At 44.8% G+C, this 18,895-nt stretch overlaps 1 long non-coding RNA gene across 2 annotated transcripts in view; it reads right to left on the bottom strand.

The window, feature by feature from the left end:
- Positions 1-18,895, bottom strand: part of LOC115647014 — a 143,606-nt gene that overhangs the window by 78,837 nt on the left and 45,874 nt on the right. Inside the window, exon 3 of one of the 2 annotated variants that reach the window (XR_003999190.1) lies at positions 9,268-9,773. The exons of the other annotated variant lie outside the window; for it this stretch is intronic. This is a non-coding gene — a long non-coding RNA (uncharacterized LOC115647014). Of the gene's footprint in view, positions 1-9,267; positions 9,774-18,895 lie in introns of those variants that run through there. 2 annotated transcript variants of the gene reach the window in all.

Genomic DNA, 18,895 nt, shown 5'->3' with positions numbered 1-18,895 from the left:
GCCACTTCTAAAAATCTTGGCCCCGCCCAAACGCTACACACCATATCTCTGTGTCTCCTTCTCCCACTCAACCATTTTTCCCTCATGGGCATGATTTGTCATAGATCCCATAAACTAACTGTATATGAAGAACTGAAATACTTTTCTTTGGACAAGACTAGGCAAAAGAAGTATGCCATGTATTTGAAATCATTATTAACCATAAACCAATTACCTACTTGTAATTTTTTTACAAACCTGGATGCATTCCAACCTAATGAGTGTTTCATATTTAAAAATAAATTGAACATGGCAACAATATGCTGGTGATAACTTTCATCTCTTAGAAAATAAAAAGAATATTTGACCCCTATTTACTCTTATGGAGGTTTTTAAAGTTGTGGATAATTTAGTACATTGTTCATACCTTTCACAAAGATTCTGGCTGCAAGCCAGTAGTTGATATGATTAAGATCATTTAGCCTTTCTATAATACCAAGAAAGCTTTCACATTTGTCAAGTGAACTGCTTGTTTCTTTTATTCTGCAATCTTTATGCCTATTACAGCTTGCTGCATGTAATTTTGACAGAATTTTCTAAGCCTCATCTAGATAACAATCCTTCTAAATTATTATAAAATTTTCATTCTCAACAAAAACTTTTCAGTTTTGCAAGTACTTTTTGTTATCTCCTGCTCAGAAATCACTGCTAAATTATTGCGGTTGGAAAGGAATCTAACACTGTGATTCAGGTTTGCCTCCTACTGATGCTAAACTATTAGTATTTCCATTTCTGTACATTGACATGTGACTCTGCAATCTGTAATACCTCCCCCAACCCTGAATTTCCCAAGCTGCGCACAGAATTTGAGCCACATGACTCTCCATTAAAAGAAGTCATTGGGAGTCATAGAACTAAAATTCCATGCACTGCTCTAAAAATGCTCATCCTCACATGCCACAGAGTGGGACTCCCCTGCCACATCTTAAATGTTAAAGGCTTAATATAAAAAAACCATAAATGCTTTTCTCTAGGATTCAAGAAGGGATCTCTGGGTGTTAGGCACCCCTCTCTCATTAAAAGTCAATGGGAGTCAGCCACTTAGCTCTCTTAGGCTTCTTTGGAAATCCCAGCAATAAGAAATAAATGTAATGTTGATACAAGCAGCTGGATTGACAGCCCCAGAAAATGAAGTCCTCTGTTTAGCTACAGTACATGCAGAGGTAATGTATTCACCTCTGCCCTGCCAATATACCTAAATTCTGATTTGAAAGTACTAGCCACATATGTGGATGAGATGGCAGTTCAGTCTTCATACCCATTCACTTCTTGGCCTTTCTGACAGCGCTGCCAATTATTGGTGATTGTGAAGGTGTGGACAGAAGAAATGAAAGATAATGCTACACAACGCTACTAAAGGGCTTCGGGTATGCTTACTTCCTAGCTTTTCAGCTGCCTCCGAAATTGGAACCTTTCTATTTCTAAAGAAAAACACACAGGGCCCAATGCAAACCCAGTATTGAAGTGGCACCTGCTGCCAACAGATCTGAGTTTGGCCCAATTTATTAAAAGCAGTTTTTTTTTCTTGGCACACAGTATATAAGCAGCTACTCCCCCAGCAGTGTATTGGGTCACTCCCCGCACTCACATGGGGCAATGAGACTGGCATCAAAGGCAAAGTGGAGGCATTGAGGGGGGATTCACAACAGGAGATCAGATCTGAGATGACGGTTAGGGCAGAGCTGGAAAGGGCTTTGAAAGCAAGAACATGGAAGCCCCAGGGAGGGTTTTCAATTTCCCCACAATCCATTGGCTCTGAAGGGCAGTGTGAGTAGATGCCTGTGTGATAGTGAACAGTTTGGTGTTCTTTCACTTTGCTATTTTCATACAACATTTCCTCAAAGGTGAAAGGCATAGAAATGCTTTTCCCCTACTAGCATTTTTTCTCTAAAAGACATACACCTCCCTTCAATGTCTAATACGCAATGTTTCAAGAAATCCCTTTGCTTACCTTACCAGTGCGCAATCAAAATCCTGCCAGGTCTGTGCCTGAGCATCCTAAGAGCTGGAGAGGGAGACCATTCACTAGAACTGGGGAGAGGGGAGGGAAGAGGAGGAGGGAGGAAACTGGGGCAGTTTAGTTCACTTTATATACAGTGAGCCAAATTCAGCTCTGGATCACACCAACATAAATCTGGAGTGATTCTGTAGAAATCACTGGAGTAAATCCAGATTTACAGTGATGTAACCCAGAGCAGAATTTGGCCCAACAATTTGATTTCCACAGTTTACAATGTGATGATTTGATAATGGCCCAGGTTTCTGTCACTTACCCAGTCACAGCACAAGTGAGTTGGGCAGAGCAAGTTTGCAGCCACGTCAGTGGAAAAAAACTGCAATCACTTAAACTGTTCCATAAATCATTCACTAATTTCTTCAGTGGCTCGGGGCACTGCATAATAAATGAACATAACAAATGATATACTGCAGGAAAGCCCCATGGCTATGTAGTGAATGACTCGTAAGTGAAGATCAAATGACTATTTTTTATGAACAATTAATGACCATATTTAAAAGCCACTAACTTCATAAATGGCTTAATTTAAAAAACAAATGTAGTGGGGCATAAAAAAGTAACTGGAATTGTGGGGCTGGTGACTTTAATAGCCTGGCAGAGGCTCTGCAGAGGGTACAGTTTGTCTCAGGTCCTTGCTGGTGCACAGCAGATATCAGGAGTTTCACCTCAGGTACCTGCCTTCAGGAGACTGGAAGGAGAATTTATGAGCTGAGAGCCTGGGGCCCAAAAGGCACTCCAGGTGCTGGTGCTATTCTCACTGGTCAGCCTGAGCACCCAGGAATCAGAGGAGGTCTTACTAGGTCCCAACAAAATTCATCTTACTGGGAGAAGCTTGGTTGGTGACCAAGGCCCTGTCCCAACTGCAGCTCCAGCTGATTTAAAGAACAGAATTTATACTAATAAGGGACCTGTTGTTGTAAGACAAAAAATCACGTTTAATCCCTGTGCTGGATAATTTAAATATGTCTGTGGCTCAATGGAGCTATGACAAGATTTGACCAGACAGTATGGAGAGGCCAAACCATGGTTTGTAGTTGACTTTGCCTCAGATTTCTTCCTGGGCTACAGCATGATTTCTTTCTCCTTTAACCTGATGTAATTACTGGGCTGCTTCCTGCTGGAGTACCTGAAATGCACGGAGTGCCAGAAGTGTGCCTTGTGTTCCATGATTCAGAGGCAAGCATTGTTGGTGTTTTGGTAGCAAGGCCTTGTAGACATTAGCCCTGGTGGGTCTCAATAGCCACTCACCCTTTCCCTTAAGCCATATGTCTATTTTACTAGGGCTGGCAGGAAAGGAAAAGGTTGCAAAGACCTGAGGTACAGAGGCTTCATCAGTTACAATTCAAAGTGGGCAATAGTTGCTCTTGTTTGGGCGCCTAGGAAAGTCTAATCCAGAGTCATGGCTCTTCAGGCCTAGTGCTTGGGGTGTCACTCCAGTCCAGTCTCTCTATTCAAGCAAATAGGAGCTTGTGGGTTTCCAGGCCAGACTCAGTTAGGGTCTCTCATTGGGGTCCCTCTGCATTGGTTCTGTCTGGCACTCACAGACAGTTCTACAAGCAGCTCTACATAAAGTTCCAGGAGTTCCTCTCTGCATCTGGCTTCTCTGCAGGTCCTAGGTCACCATGCAGATGCTACTTCCCAAAAGGGCCTGTGAAGGACCAGGGAAACTAGGCATAAATATTGCAGAGCCAATCAATTTCTCCCATTTTTAGGGGAAGGAGGCGTGTGGTGAGAGTGGATCTTTGAAGGAGGATGGCATAGCTTTCAGTTGGTTATTTCCAGTAATATGAGTGAGGCTAGATGTTCTATGCCTTATGAAAAGTGGGCATCAAATGCTACTAAATCAGATGGGTGGAGTTTTACACCCAAAGTGCAACTCGCTTGCACTGGTGTAAATGACTCACAAGGGGCTCTAATCTCCATCACATTCAAGCTCTGCAGGAAAGTTAAAGTGGTACAGCTGGTATGATGGGTTGGATCAAAGAACCCCCCCCGGGAGCTGCAAACTGATGTGCCAAGACTACTTCTGCCCCACTTTCCCTGCCAGCTCAGGACCCCAGCAGCCTGTCTTGCTGAGCCAGACATGCCCGTCTGCTTCAACACAGACCCAAGGTCTGAATTACTTGCCCCAAACAGCTGCAGGCTTAACTGAAAGCAACTTACAGAAGTGTTCTTATCTTTAACACTCAGCTGCCCAACTCTCAGTGGGGTCTAAACCCAAATAAATCCATTTTACCCTGTATAAAGCTTATACAAAGTAAACTCATAAATTGTTCGCCCTCTATAACACTGATAGAGAGATGCACAGCTGTTTCCCCACCCCCTCCCCAGTTACTAATACATACTCTGGGTTAATTAATAAGTAAAAGTGATTTTATTAAATACAGAAAGTAGGATTTAAGTGGTTCCAAGTAGTAACAGACAGAACAAAGTGGACTACCAAGTAAAATAAAATAGAACATGCAAATCTATGTCTAATATACAGTAAGAAACTGAATACAGATAAGATCCCCACCAGTTCCAGGATGCTTCCTTTTACAGACTAATCTCCTTTTAGTCTGGCTCCTGCAATCACTTACCCCCGTTGCAGTTACTGTCCTTTGTTCTAGTTTCTTTCAGGTATCTTTGGGGGTGGAGAGGCCCTCTCTTTAACCAGCTGAAGACCCTTGGAGAGGTCTCCCACAAGTTTAAATAGATTTTCTTTTAGGGGTGGAGACCCCCTCGTCTCTCCTATGCAAAGTCCAGGTCCAAGATGGAGTTTTGGGGTCACCTGGGTAAACCACATGTCCATGCACAACTCACAGTCTTTACAGGCAGAAGCCAATGTCCACATAGTATCTTGTATGTCTCAAGGAAGACTTCTTATGTGGATTGGAGCATTCCAAAGATGCATTGTTCCCCAAGTGCTTCCTGATTGGGTACTTAACCTTGTAAATTCCTTTCTAAAGAAACTGACCACATGCCTCACAAAGCTTACTTAGAAATCAAGCAAGAGTACAGCCAATATTCTTAACCTCAAGTACAAAAATGATATATGTGTACAAATAGGATGAACAGATATAGTAGACCACAACCTTTACAGAGATATGTTACATGGCACAGGCAGCAAAAAACATATTCTAGTTATGTCATATTCCCATAAAGCACTATGGGGTACAGCAGGGATCAGCAACCTTTCAGAAGTGGCGTGCCAAGTCTTCATTTGTTCATTCTAATTTAAGGTTTAATGTGCCAGTAATACATTTTAACGTTTTTAGAAGGTCTCTTTCTATAAGTCTATAATATATAACCAAACTATTGTATGTAAAGTAAACAAGGTTTTTGAAATGCTTAAGAAGCTTCATTTAAAATTAAATTAAAATGCAGAGCCCCCCCCCCCCCCAGACCGGTGGCCAGGACCCAGGCAGTGTGAGTGCCACTGAAAATCCGCTCACGTGCTGTCTTTGGCACATGTGCCACAGGTGGCCTATCCCTGGGGTACAGCATCACAGCAGGGACCTGTGCTGCACAGTCATAGAGCATGTTGGAGTAGGTCTCCAGCTAACTTAACTTAACTTAACCAGTGAAGGATTGGTACAGCAGAACTCCATTCCTTCACACACACAAAACAGTCCTGCTATATCTGATCCCTCCCTGCATATCAGAGGGGTGACTGCACAAGAGCTGGTTCTGCTGCCTCTGCTGGCCCTTTATCAACAGAGAACTGCCTTTCATCAGGGTACATTTCCCCTAGCCAGCTACAGTCAGAACCCATCTATTTTATGCTACCCAAGGAACACAGAATGGACACATTCTCTGGGCAGTGAAAAGCCAGGGCCACTGTTTATAAGAACTTGATTTCAAATACCTGGCAAAGGTGTTGAGCACTTAGGAGAGGTGGAAATGAATGTTGATCTGGAGCCCAAATTGTGCTGTAGGATATAGTTCTCCTGAGATGGAGGGGTGGAATGTCAGGGGCAGCAAAGTTTCAGTGCACTTCTCCCACCATCACAAGACCAGAGGCTGAATGGGTCTAACCGCCAAACAATGGAACTACCATCTTAGGTGACCTGGCTGACCAACTGGGAAAAATCCAGCTGAGGCAAAAGAAAGACTTCAGAGAGAGCCCCTCAAACAAAAATAATTGGTCAATAGGGTAAATGGGCTCAGGCACAACCCGGGAGGATGGGATTTTGAGAGCAGGGTGTTTCCCTGAAAAGAGAGAGCAGTCTGGGAACATATCCCTAAAGAAGATAAATAGAGACCAGACTGGGTCCCAAGAGCTCCTTTGCTTCCAAAAAGAACGTAAGTTGAGTCTGTTCCATTCCTGTAACTCGAGGGAAGCCCACCTAACATATCTTGTAATGAGGTATCCAATTAGATGAGTCTAAACATGCACATAGGCTGGCTGTTTTAAAAAAAAAAAACTTCCACTTTGTTCTATTTGCTAATAAACTTATTTGTTTTAGGTGGGCTGCTTTTCACTACAGCATTGATCACAGGCTCCCAAAGGGAAGTGTTCAGTTGGACTGGTGTGATAATAAGCTATTGACATAGATAGGGTGATGTACTTACATCCCAGTCTAAGAGTGAGAGAACTGCAAAATGTCACCAAACAGGTAAAGACACAAGGCCTGACACTGGGGGGAGGAAGTGGCACTCAGACACCAGGAAGGGAACTGAGGTGCAAGCAGCCCCATAACTGTGACAGATACATTTTTACTTTATTTTATAAATCAATAAATAAACACAACAGTTTGACTTGTGTAACCAATGGTGGCCAAGTATGAAGGGACATATGAATGTTTAGCATATCTGGCATGTAAATACTTTGCAATGCCAGCTACAAAAGTGCCATGCAAATGTCTGGTCTATTTCAGGTGACACTGTAAATACGAAGGGACAACATTGTCTCATGTAAATGTAAACAAACTTGTTTCTCTTAGCAATTGGCTGCACAAGAAATAGGACTGAGTGGACTTGTAGACTCTAAAGTTTTACATTGTTTTGGTTTTGAGTGCAGTTATGTAACAAAAAAATCAATGTTTGTAAGTTGCACTTTCATGATAAAGAGATTGCATTATGCTACTTGTATGAACTGAATTGAAAAATACTATTTTTATCACTTTTACAGTGCAAATATTTGTAATAAAAATAATATAAAGTGAGCACTGCACACTTTGTATTCTGTGTTGTAATTGAAATCAATATATTTGAAAATGTAGAAAAACATCTAAAATATTTAATAAATTTCAATTGGTATTCTATTGTTTAACAGTCTGATTAAAATTGCAATTAATCACAATTAATTTTTTGAGTTAATCATGTGAGTAAACTGATTAATTGACAGCCCTATAAAACACCAGAGACTAATCTCTTATACCCTTAAAATTACTCTGCCCAGCTCAACTATTCTAAAAACGTTTACTTTTTGGCTGAACTTTTTAGCCAATTTTTGTATTTTGCTATCCTATTTATAAAAGTTTATGATGGAAGTAATACTGCTGTAATGGGGGTGCATTTTACAACACTACCTCAGATATGAAACCACCGAGTCTTGATTCCTAATCAGGTAGGCTGCAATATGGATTTAGGGATTTAATAACATGGTTCAGTCCCCCCATGCATACTGACTGGCCAAACCACATTAGAAACTGGTTCATAATGAAGAGTGTTTATATCCTGTTCCCAGACTGATTTAAAGATCTGTACACAGGTGGCCTGTAGGCGAGGCAGCATCTGTAATAGCTGTCTGGAGAGGGGATTTTGAGGGGCCAAATAGCATCTGAGTTGAAATTTACCCTTCCAAGAAGAGTGAATTTACTGAGGCCCTAAGGAGCCTCTGCAGGAGACTGAGAAGTGACGCTAAAGGGAAGGCCCCTACACACACTCTTATCATAGAGGAATCTCAATTTCTAGGACACAGCAGGATGGGTGCTTGAGAACTCTTTGGCAGCCTCCCCTAAGTCTTCACCAATAAGATTCAGTTCTTTACTTTGGACCCAGTGCAGCTGCAGAGACACAGATACCTAAGCCCCATTGGGTAAGTAGCCATATAGTTGCTAATCTGATACAGGAAGGAACTTGACTGTAGTGTATAATCAGAGTAGCTTTCCAAGTGTTCCATGGTGAGAGCTGGAATCTATGGAGATCAGTATGCCAAGTAACTTTACACTGAAAGACTATATAGATCCTCAGTTCTAAGGTTGCTATGTATAACACACCTGGCTTATCAGCTTCTGAATCTGCCTTCATTTGAAAATCATACCTATTTTTTTCATTTAATAAGGCAATACGTTTTCCTAATGCTTTCCTGGAGCTCGTAAAATCAAAGATGTGAAAATTCATCTGCAGATTTACACTACACTGTCTTATGGCATTGTCACGGTACTTGCAAGTGATAAAGGTGAGGAATAGCCTGCTTCTTCCTGAGTGTTCCACACTGCTTCTTGCATACCCTTCTGACAAGCCAGAGAGTCAGTTCTCAAAGGCTCTAGCCAGATTTTCAGCTGCATCTGCAGCATCAATATGTAATAACCAAGTTATTTTAAAAGGTAATTCCAGGGTTATTTCTGCCCTCAGAAATAAAGTGTTATCTGATAATTAAAGAATAAAGAGAATAACATTTCTTATCACCAGGCTTTAATTAGACTGACAATTATGTATACAGTGTTGCAAGAACTGTATTCTCCATATCTGTTATCATTCCCCCATAGAAATTTTAACCCGTTCCTTGCTACAAAGCAGTATAGTGGCATTCCTTTGAAACACAGATGTTCCATTATAATGTACCTACTAACATACCTTATATATGGACTAGAAGCTAATGTGTGTTTTCCCCGTGTGTCTCAGGAGCAGTGGAATGGGAATCAGAGGGCCTGGAGGGACTGTTGTTGAGGGGACACCAAGAGAACACATGGAATTACGCTGGAAGCAACTTGGCCAGATGGACAGAGTAAAGCAAAAGGTTTAATAGAATTCCATTTGTTCATCTTAATGTGTGTTCAGCTTCACTATTTGCTAATGAAACACTAAAGCAGAATGGTTGGCATGCCTCCCTGCTGTATCTTCATACGAAGTGTCATAGTTTTCTGCTTTTATGTGATTATCCTGCAGACTATTCTATTCAGGTTCTTATAACATCCTAATCACCAAAGTACCTGAGAGCCTTCCAGTAGTGTATTAAACACTATGGCTAACATCTGTCACGTGTGATTCTCTCCTCCCTTTTTCTCACCAAGGAGAAAATTGAGAAGTTGTTTGATTTTTATGTTGGTCGTGCTGTGTGTGTCTGTTATTGAAGGCCACATCAAAGTACTTCTTACCCTAGTCTACACTGGGGGGGGAAGGAATCAAGCTAAGATACGCAACTTCAGCTACGAGAATAGCATAGCTGAACTCGACGTATCTTAGATCAACTTAAATTGACTTACTGCGCGTCCTCGTAGCATGGGATCAACAGCCACCGCTCCCCTGTTGACTCCACTTCACCGCCCTGGTGAAGTTCCGGAATCGACGGGGAGTGCATTCGGGGATCAATTTATCATATCTAGACTAGACGCAATACATCGATCCCCATAGATGGATCGCTACTCACCGATCCAGAATGGAAAGTGCTGGTGTTTGATATGGGTTTTCTATCCTGTGGGAGTACGTTCCACCGGCTGGAACAGACCCAGAGAAAGCCCTGTCTCCTATTCAGAGAGATTTACGCTGGTCGTGGACAGCTTCACTGTACCTAAGGAACAGAGTTGTTGACATGGTCCTCATCCTGGACCTTCAGGCGATCTTTTAAGTATCCTGAACCACTGAGCCCCTTGAAGATAAAAGGGCGTTACCTGTCAGCTCTGTGTTCTTGGGCAACCAGGGCACAGTATCCAGCCAGTCTGACTCACAAAGAGACCATCCCCCCCGCCCAGCCTCTGCTTGAACTAAAACCGATCAGAAGAAAGACTTACAAAAATCAATGAAAAGGCAGTGGGAAACACACCTAAACCCCTCTGAACAAGGGTGACAGGATTAAGGCAACTCTCCTACCCTCATTTGCATTGAAGATGGGATAGGAAGGCATCTCCCTTGGCATACAGAATGGAGAACAGGGATTCCAAGGCAAGAACCGCACGGAACTCTGGGACCAGAAGAGCAGGGAAGCACTGCATAATGAGCGATCTCTGCTCCAGATGTTAATGAACCCGCCTGCACACACTCAGCTCAGTAGTTACCAGACCAATTCTAGTGATAAATCCTTGATTGGTTGCCAAAATATTGAAGCTGCCTAATTGCATTTTGAGCTCCCTCCAAGGAACACTGCCTATAGCCAGGAATGATCAGTTCCTATTGTCTAGCCTGAACAAAAGAACTTTGGTATACTCCCTGGTGCCATCGGTTTACCCATAAACAAATCTAGTGTTCTCCCTTGAACCACTGTTATTTCCCCTACAAAAATCTCTCCCTATGCTCAAGTGTTCTGATGCCTGGATCCAAAATCTGCTTCAGTTCCATTGGGACTTCATCTTCTCCTGACTGATCATACTGGGGGCTCTGCCTATCTCCAGTACTCCAGGCCCTCAGCTACCACCACCACCTGGGAACCCCGAGTGGTTGAAGCTTCACAGAGTGGTGAGAATCCAGCTCTCTCTCTTTCTCTCTCTCTCTGTTTTTTTTATTTTTCCTACTCTAGATATAGCTTTCTAACCCTGACTTGTGTTGTCGGATATAGTTTTCTAAATTTGACTTTTGTCATCAAATTTAAGATAGATTTAATATTGTAACTGTTTTGTTTGTTTGGCTCTCTTTGTGTGGTTATTACATGGCAATAAATAACTTTTATGGCTAAGCTGATTACTACCCTGTGTGTGTGTTGGGGGGAGGCTTCCCTATTTGCTCTGCAGCAATGCTCCTCTTACCTAAGCTACAGTTCTCTAAGCTAAAAATCCTGTGGGGTTTGCTCATCAAGTTGGTTACTACCAGAACAACTGTAACATGAAAGTGGGGATAGGGGCATGCTGAACCTGTGGCATAGGAGGGTGGCAGCTTGGAAGTGCTTTTCGACCCAGCCTGCGGAGTCCAGGGACGTATAAGGGGTCAGCTTGGGAGTGCTGATTGACCCAGTCCGCTCAGACATGCTCTATTAGTGTGTGTGTGTGTTCATCTGATTCTGTGGCTGGAGGAACTTAGGTCATGCAAGATAGATCCACTGGGAGGGAACTTGCAGAAGGGAGAGTAGAGCTCCATATGAAAATACAAGTGACATAAGCAGTACACTGATAGAATTACAACACCCCAGCCCCCTGAGAAGAGTAACCCAATAAATGAGTATACCACAACATAACAGGCAAATCTGGTAATAAATGATAGAGAATGCAGGGAGCACGTGACCCTAATCATGTGGTAGTTGTTCAGTAGTTGCTGCAGAGTGGGAAAACTGAGGCATGTACATGAGCAAACTCTCTCTTCCTTTTTCAGACTAAGCTCCTTTAGCAAGGTCCCTCTCTCATAGAATATTTGGTAACGTCCTGTAACTTTTAAGTTAAGAATTGTGCTTAGAATAACTGTAGGACTGTGCAATAAGGAGTTAAAGATTTGTGCCTTAAAAGTAAAGATTTTAGAGCAATGCTGTGACTGCATGAAAGGGTTTTTGGTAGGGATTGTTAGTGAGAAAAGGGAAGTAGAGATGGCTGAAAAAAAACCCTTGGCTGCTCGCTTGAGACAGGAGAAAACCAACAAGTTAGAGAGATGGGTAATGAAGAAGGGGACATGCTCCTGGGAAAGGGGATGCTTTATGGGTAAGAATCCCTTGATTGAGGCGAGTCTGAGTTTGGAACAATATTGCACAGCCATTAAACCACATGGTAGCACAAAGGTTGCGGCTGTTGCATCGGCATTATTTTATGCATGTCTGCAAATGGTTTAAATGGTAAAGGGAAGGCAGGAACTGGAGCTGGAAAAAAGTAGTTACAACAGCGTTTGTACAAATGTGAGACAGACAGGTGTGAATTTATAGCAGAAAAGCTTAAAATGGTGACTGTACTTAGAAATATGCAAGAGGAGAGAGATAAGGCAAGCAGAAATGCAGAACAGTATAGGAAAGAGTTAAACCTCACAAAAATTGTTTTAGAAGAAGCGAGAGCAGCAGCTCGCTTCCTGGCAGATGAAAATAAGGCAGCCAATGCAGCAGCAGGCCATCAGGAGCGTGAGACAAAGATTAGTAAATTGCATGCCCAACTTAGTGCCCATAAGGGGGTGGTAGCTGCTATAAGATTGAGAGGATTGTGATTTGGAGCCCCCTAGGAAAGTAAAGACCCCGATGCTGTCACCTATTGGCCACACATGCATCATGTTGCCCCTGTTCCATCAAGGAGGTTAAGCATAGTTGCAGGAGTTGATCTTCCCACAACAGAGCTGGTCACGGACATAGTAAGATGGTCTCCTAGTCAAGCCAAGGCTATTGCTGAGAGACTGGGGCCACTAAACTGTGGATATGTTTACACTACGAAATTAGGTTGAATTTATAGAAGTCGGGTTTTTAGAAATCGCTTTTATACAGTCGATTGTGTGTGTCCCCACACAAAATGCTCTAAGTGCATTAAGTCGGCGGACTGCGTCCATAGTACCAAGGCTAGCATCGACTTCCGGAGCATTGCACTGTGGGTAGCTGTGAGCAGCTATCCCACAGTTCCCGCAGTCTCTGCTGCCCATTGGAATTCTGGGTTGAGATCCCAATGTCTGATGGGGTAAAAACAGTGTCACGGGTGGTTCTGGGTACATGTCATCAGACCCCCCTCTTCCTCCCTCCCTCCGTGAAAGCAACGACAGACAATGGTTTCATGCCTTTTTTCCTGGGTTACCTGAGCAGACGCCATACCACGGCAAGCATGGAGCCTGCTCAGCTCACCATCATCATAGATCTCCTGGGTGCTGGCAGACATGGGACTGTATTGCTAAACAGCAGCAGCTCATTGCCTTTTGGCAGCAGACAGTGCGTTACGATTGGTAGCCATCGTTGTCGTACTCCTGGGTGCTCTTAGACGACCTCGGTGAGGTCGGTCAGGGGTGCCTGGGCAGACATGGGAGTGACTCAGCCAGGTCATTCCCATTTTCTGCCAAGCACCCAGGAGATGACGAGGGCTAGCAGTCGTATTGCACCGTCTTCTGGCGAGCAGCCAGGAGATGATGTTGGCTAGCAGTCGTACTGCACCGTCTGCTGCCAGTCTATGATGTAAAAGAAGATGGAGTGGATCAAAACAAAAAATTGACCCGATTTGTTTTGTGAAATCAACGGCCTGCTAAACCCAGGGTTTTCACTTCAATCCTTGAGGGGGCCATTCTGTGTGACAGTTGTTTGTGTTTCTCCTTGATGCAAAGCCACCCCTTTCATTGATTTTAATTCCCTGTAAGCCATGTTGTCAGTCGCCCCTCCCTCCGTCAGCGCAATGGCAGATAATTATTTTGTGCCTTTTTTTCAGCACAGAACCAGAAGCTGCAAAAGCAAAACTAGGCGAGGAGGCGACAGCAGTGACGAGAGTGATGAGGACATAGACATAGACATAGACTTCTCACAAAGTACGAGGTGGGCAATGTGCCCCAGCAATGTGCACATCATGCTGATGAGCTCCGCATGGTCACCTGTGCTGATCAGCTCACCACGCTGGCCAAACAGGAAATGAAATTCAAAAGTTCGCAGGCCTTTTCCTGTCTACCTGGCCAGTGCATCTGAGTTGAGAGTGCTGTCCAGAGTGGTCACAATGGAGCACTCTGGGATAGCTCCTGGAGGCCAATACCGTCAAATTGCATCCACACTACCCCAAATTCGACTCAGCAAGGTCGATTTCAGCACTAAGCCCCTCATCGGAGGTGGAGTACAGAAATCGATTTAAAGAGCCCTTTAAGTCGAAAAAAAGGGCTTTGTGGGACGGATCCAGGCTTAACTCGAGGTAACACTGTTAAATTCGACCTAAAATCATAGTGTAGAACAGGCCTGTGACACCGTCATTGGGTGGCTCGCTCACATTTGGCAAATGTATCCCTCTGCTGATAGCATGGGCTTAACCCAATTGGTTTAGTTATGCGCCTCTCCTTGTAATTCAAATGCTCTGGATATAGGCATAGGTTCTTGGGAGCAGACTGCTGCTACACTCTGGGAACAGATAAGTGCTCTTAAAATATTACTGCCTGCTTCTTCCCTAAAGAAACTGTATATAATGGAAAAGCAGAAACCAGGAAAGGCCCCTGAAGCTTACCTAATTTGAAAGAAGATGCTGGCAGCTCTCGAATTCATTACCCCAGACAGAAGAAAATGGGATTGTCACTTCCCATTATCAGGGACCCAAATTACTGCAGAGCACTTATGCAGCACTAAATTCTCAGACAAAAATGATCATGAGGGCGTGTGGCATGAGGTGAAAGCGGACAGGGCCGGGCCGGGGCCAGTACAGCGTACTGGCAAGAGCTGGTATGCCGTGCCGGACTGAACCGGCTTCCCCGGCAGTGATTGAAAGGGCCCAGGGCTCCAGCCACTGCAGGGAGCCCTGGCCCCTTTAAATCACCGCCAGAGCTCTGGCAGCTGGGCTTGGGTGAGGATTTAAAGGGCCTGGAGCTCTGGGCGCTGCGGGAAGCCCCAGGCCCTTTAAAGTGCCGCCATCAGGGCTCCCCACAGTGGCCGGAGTCTCTGGCCCTTTAAATCACCACCTGAGCCCAGCGGCTGGGCTTGGGCAGGGATTTAAAAGGCCCAGGCCTCCTGCCGCTGCAGGGAGCCCCAAGCCCTTTAAATCCCCACCAGAGCTTGACTACCAGGCTCAGTCGGGAATGTAAAGCGCCTGGTGCTCCGGCCGCTGTGGGGAGCCCCCGGTCCCTTTAAATCACCGCCGGACCTCCAGCAGCGGGGCTCAGGTGGTGCTTTAAAGGTCCAGAGCTCCACACCGGCCGGAGCCTCCGAGCTCTTTATATCACCCTAGGGCTCCCAGCTGCCTCTGCAGCTGGGAGCTCTGGGGTGATTTAAAGGCCCTGGGGCTCCCAGCCACAGCCGGAGCCTCAGGGCCTTTAATCTTTAAAGACCCCGCCTCTTCCCAGTTGAGGCCAAGGCCTCTTCCGGTTGAGGTCACGCCCCCACTCAGGACTCCAGGCATACCAGTAAGTCCTTTCAGTTACTTTCACCCCTGGCTGTGTATATAGAACACCGAACCTGGAATGAACTAGTGGCAATAATCAACAGGCAGGGGGATTTGCTGCAAGAGACTGGTGTCTTAAAAAGACAAATCAGCAAAAAGATTACATCAGAGCCCATTCAGGCTATCATATTTGCGAATAATGGACCTCACTCTGCCTGTCTCCCTCCCAGTGCCGTCCCTACCCATATGCAAACTACGCAGCTGCGTAGGGCACCAGGAAACTTGGGGAATCAAATTTCCTGGTGCCCTATGCAGCTGTGTGCTGCCCCAGCTCCGCCTCTTCCCACCTCTGCTCTGCCCCCACTCCACCCCTTCCTCATAGCCCTGCCCCTGCTCCACCCTGCCCCGCCTCTGCCTGCTCCACCCAAGCCTCATCCCTATTCCACCCCTTCCCCAAAGCTCCTGCTCTGCTCCATCCCCACTCTGCCCCAGCTCCACCTCTTCCTGCCCTGCTCCACCCCAGCCCCGCCCCCACTCCCCTGAGGACTGCGGCAGGGCCGGGCCTGCACTCACCGGCAGCAGGAAGTGTAGCGACCCAGCCCCAACTGTGCCACCAGTTAGTGCTGGGGGGCAGTTCTTCCCCCACCCCCGCAGAGGCCTGGGGCCCGCCCCCCCCCGCCCCTGCGGGAGTGCAGCGTAGGGTCCCAGAATAGCTAGGAACAGCCCTGCGCTCTCCCAATTCTAATCCCCCTACCTTCCATAACCCTGGGCAGCACCGACACAAAGAGACCCCTAGGAACATGATTTGGAAGGAGCTGGTAAACTTAGGGGAGAATATGGGAAAATATGATCACTAGCCCTTCAGCATCCTGATTAATGCTTTGTCTCAGGTCATGTGGAGAACAGAGTTAATGCAGGGAGCCCCCCTTCAGCCCACTGCCCTGGTACAAAGTATGTCCCCCACTCCCACTCCCTGTCAAAACCAGATCCCTGCCCCCTCTTCTGAGTGGAAGTTCTCGATGGAGTCTGCTGATCAGTAGGGATGCCCAGTTTCCCGTGGGCCTCCCCAGCTGACCACAAGACTTCAGTGCAACATACAGGGAAGCCCCACTGTGAGAGCTACAGTGGGGAACCCAGGAATGTTAGCCCAAGTGCTAGTGGACATCGGAGCATAAGTAAACATTCTAAGTCCCCGGTGGCTCTCTGGAGGGAGACCCACTGCTAAACAGGTTCAGCTCAGAGGGTATAGGGGAGAAATCCAGGAAGCACCAGTCTGACAGGATGTTCCCTTGCTGTGCCCTGACTTGTATGATCAGTTATAGTTTTCTAAACCTGACTTTTGCAATCAAATTTAAACTAGATTTAATATTGTAACTGTTTTGTTTGTTCAGCTCTGCTTGCATGGTTATTACATGGCAATAAATAACTTTTATGGTTAAGGTGGTTACTACCCTCCCTCTCTCTGTGTCTCCTTCTCTTTTTGTGTGTATGTTTTTGGCTTCCATATTTGCTCTGCAGTAACGCTCCTCTTACCTAAGCTAAAGATCACTGTAGCCCCCAAAAATCCTGTGGGGTTTGCTCATCAAGTGGGTTACTACAAGAACAACTGTAACGTGAAAGGGACATGCTGAAAGGGGATAGGGACATGCTGAACCTGTGGCATATGAGGGTGGCAGCTTGAAACTGCTGCTCGACCCAGCCTGCTGAGTCCAAGGGCATATAAGGGTGACAACTTGGAAGTACTGTTCAACCCAGCCTGCTGAGTCCAGGGACATAAGGGGTCAGCTTGGGAGTGTTGATTAACCCGGTCCTCTCAGATAGGTGTGTGTTCTGGACTGGAGTAACCCAGCGCTGGGGAACCTAGGTCCTGCAGGATAGCTCCATTGGGAGGAAACTACTAGCAGGGAGAAGTAAAGCTCCGTATGAAATACAAGTGACACAAGCAGTACATTGATAGAATTACAGAACATATACCCCCGCCCCAGAAGAGTAACCCTAATAAATGAGCATACCCCAAAGTAACGGGCAAAACTGGTAATGGGGGTGACATTCCAGCACCATTGATGTCAATGGCAAAGCTCCCTTTGTCTCATTGGGCCAGGATTTTGCCAAAGAGCACTACACTACCCCAAACTTAATCCAAAAATAGGGGGGAAGGAAGGAGGCGTTCCTGCCTGTAAGCATTCCTAGAAGACCTTATCTCTGATGCCTGCTATAAACTATTTTGCGTGCTGCTGCCTGACACCTGATCTTAAAACATCTAGCGCATCAGGTTGTACAAAATATAATTTTAATACAGAAACCATAAATTATAAAGTTTTTCATCTGCTTATATATCTTAATGGAAGATAATGATAACGTGTTATCTCTTCATTCTTAAAATATTGTGGCTAATACATTTCATTGTTCATTCTAGCATTCACCTTCGTGCCATACAACCTGGATATTCTAAGTGTGATACAAAAGACACACATAATAGATGTATTCTAGTTAGGTGTGCAGGTACAGGACACTCTTATCAGAGATAGTGTCATAAAAGTTACTCTCATTTCAACGGTGCCTAGCAGTGCTGCTCACCTGGTAAACTTTTATAAACTAGGCATAACATTTTGCTAAATATCTCAGCCCTGGGACTAATTTAAAGGACATGACTAGATATTATATTTCAGTTGCTCTTTTGCATTTCTAGCTCAAACCAGCTATTTTTAATTTAAATAAAATTCAACAGTCCATTGGCCACTCACTTTTATTCAAACCAATCAACTTTGCGGGAACCTCTCCTCCTTTTCCTCTACTGATCCTGTACCTTCAATATGGCTGGAAAGACAACAGCAGCGGTGAGCTAGCTTTCCTTCCTAACCCCTCTTCTCTCCCATTGATCAGAAGGAGGGAGAAGTCATGCCAGCTAGATCCTTTACCAGAAGAAGCTATCAGAGAGGACCCTAACAATCACTGCTAGCTTGGCTCTGCTCAGACTAGGCCCAGTTACTACAGTGCTGATCAATGTACCCAGAAAGCAACAGACCCCACCATGGTCTATTACATTTAGGACTTTTCTACAAACTTTGTCCCCACCTATCCATATCAAATAAAATGTTTGGCCAAAATCCAATGATCCTTTGGTTTCAAATGCCCAAAAAGCTGAAAGGCAGGAAAAAAGTTTCCCCTATGCCGACAACTAATACAACTCCACTTTAGCAAACGTAAGAAGGGTTTGAGTGGGGAGCAGCAGTACCCATCCAGGCTTCCCAGATATCCTCCACAACCTGGATACAGATAGACACAGCAGAAGCGATTCCTGAACCAGACCTCCCATGTCACACCATACAGCGTTGTCATTGGGACTATGAGTCAGCTAATGTACCATGCGTGAAGAAGACAACGACACACTGGTTAATGTCAGCCCACTGTAATGATAAGCAGAGTGTTTTGTACTGTGACAAGATTCTTCAAAATATGCAAAAGAAGACAGTGACGAAAAATGACCTCTCAAAGGCATTTCAGCCCAAATACACAACAAACATGCACATTTTCCTTTATATCTGTATGTAGACATTTACATTGGTTCCCATTACCAGGAAAGGTGGGTTAAATGCAATCCATTGCAAATTAATGGGATATAATTAAAAAACCCAGCTCTTAATCTAATTATAAAGCCATCAAATGTCTCTAAACAAATGGGGCCAGATTCTCAGCTGCTGTAAATTCACATAGAACCATTGACTTCAGAGAGCTACTCTGATTCTCATCATCT

This window comes from Gopherus evgoodei, chromosome 2 (assembly GCF_007399415.2).
Source record: "Gopherus evgoodei ecotype Sinaloan lineage chromosome 2, rGopEvg1_v1.p, whole genome shotgun sequence".
Taxonomy (NCBI): Eukaryota; Metazoa; Chordata; order Testudines; family Testudinidae; genus Gopherus; species Gopherus evgoodei.
Note: the sequence above shows the minus strand (reverse complement) of the source record. Positions and strands in the feature narration are given on the sequence as shown.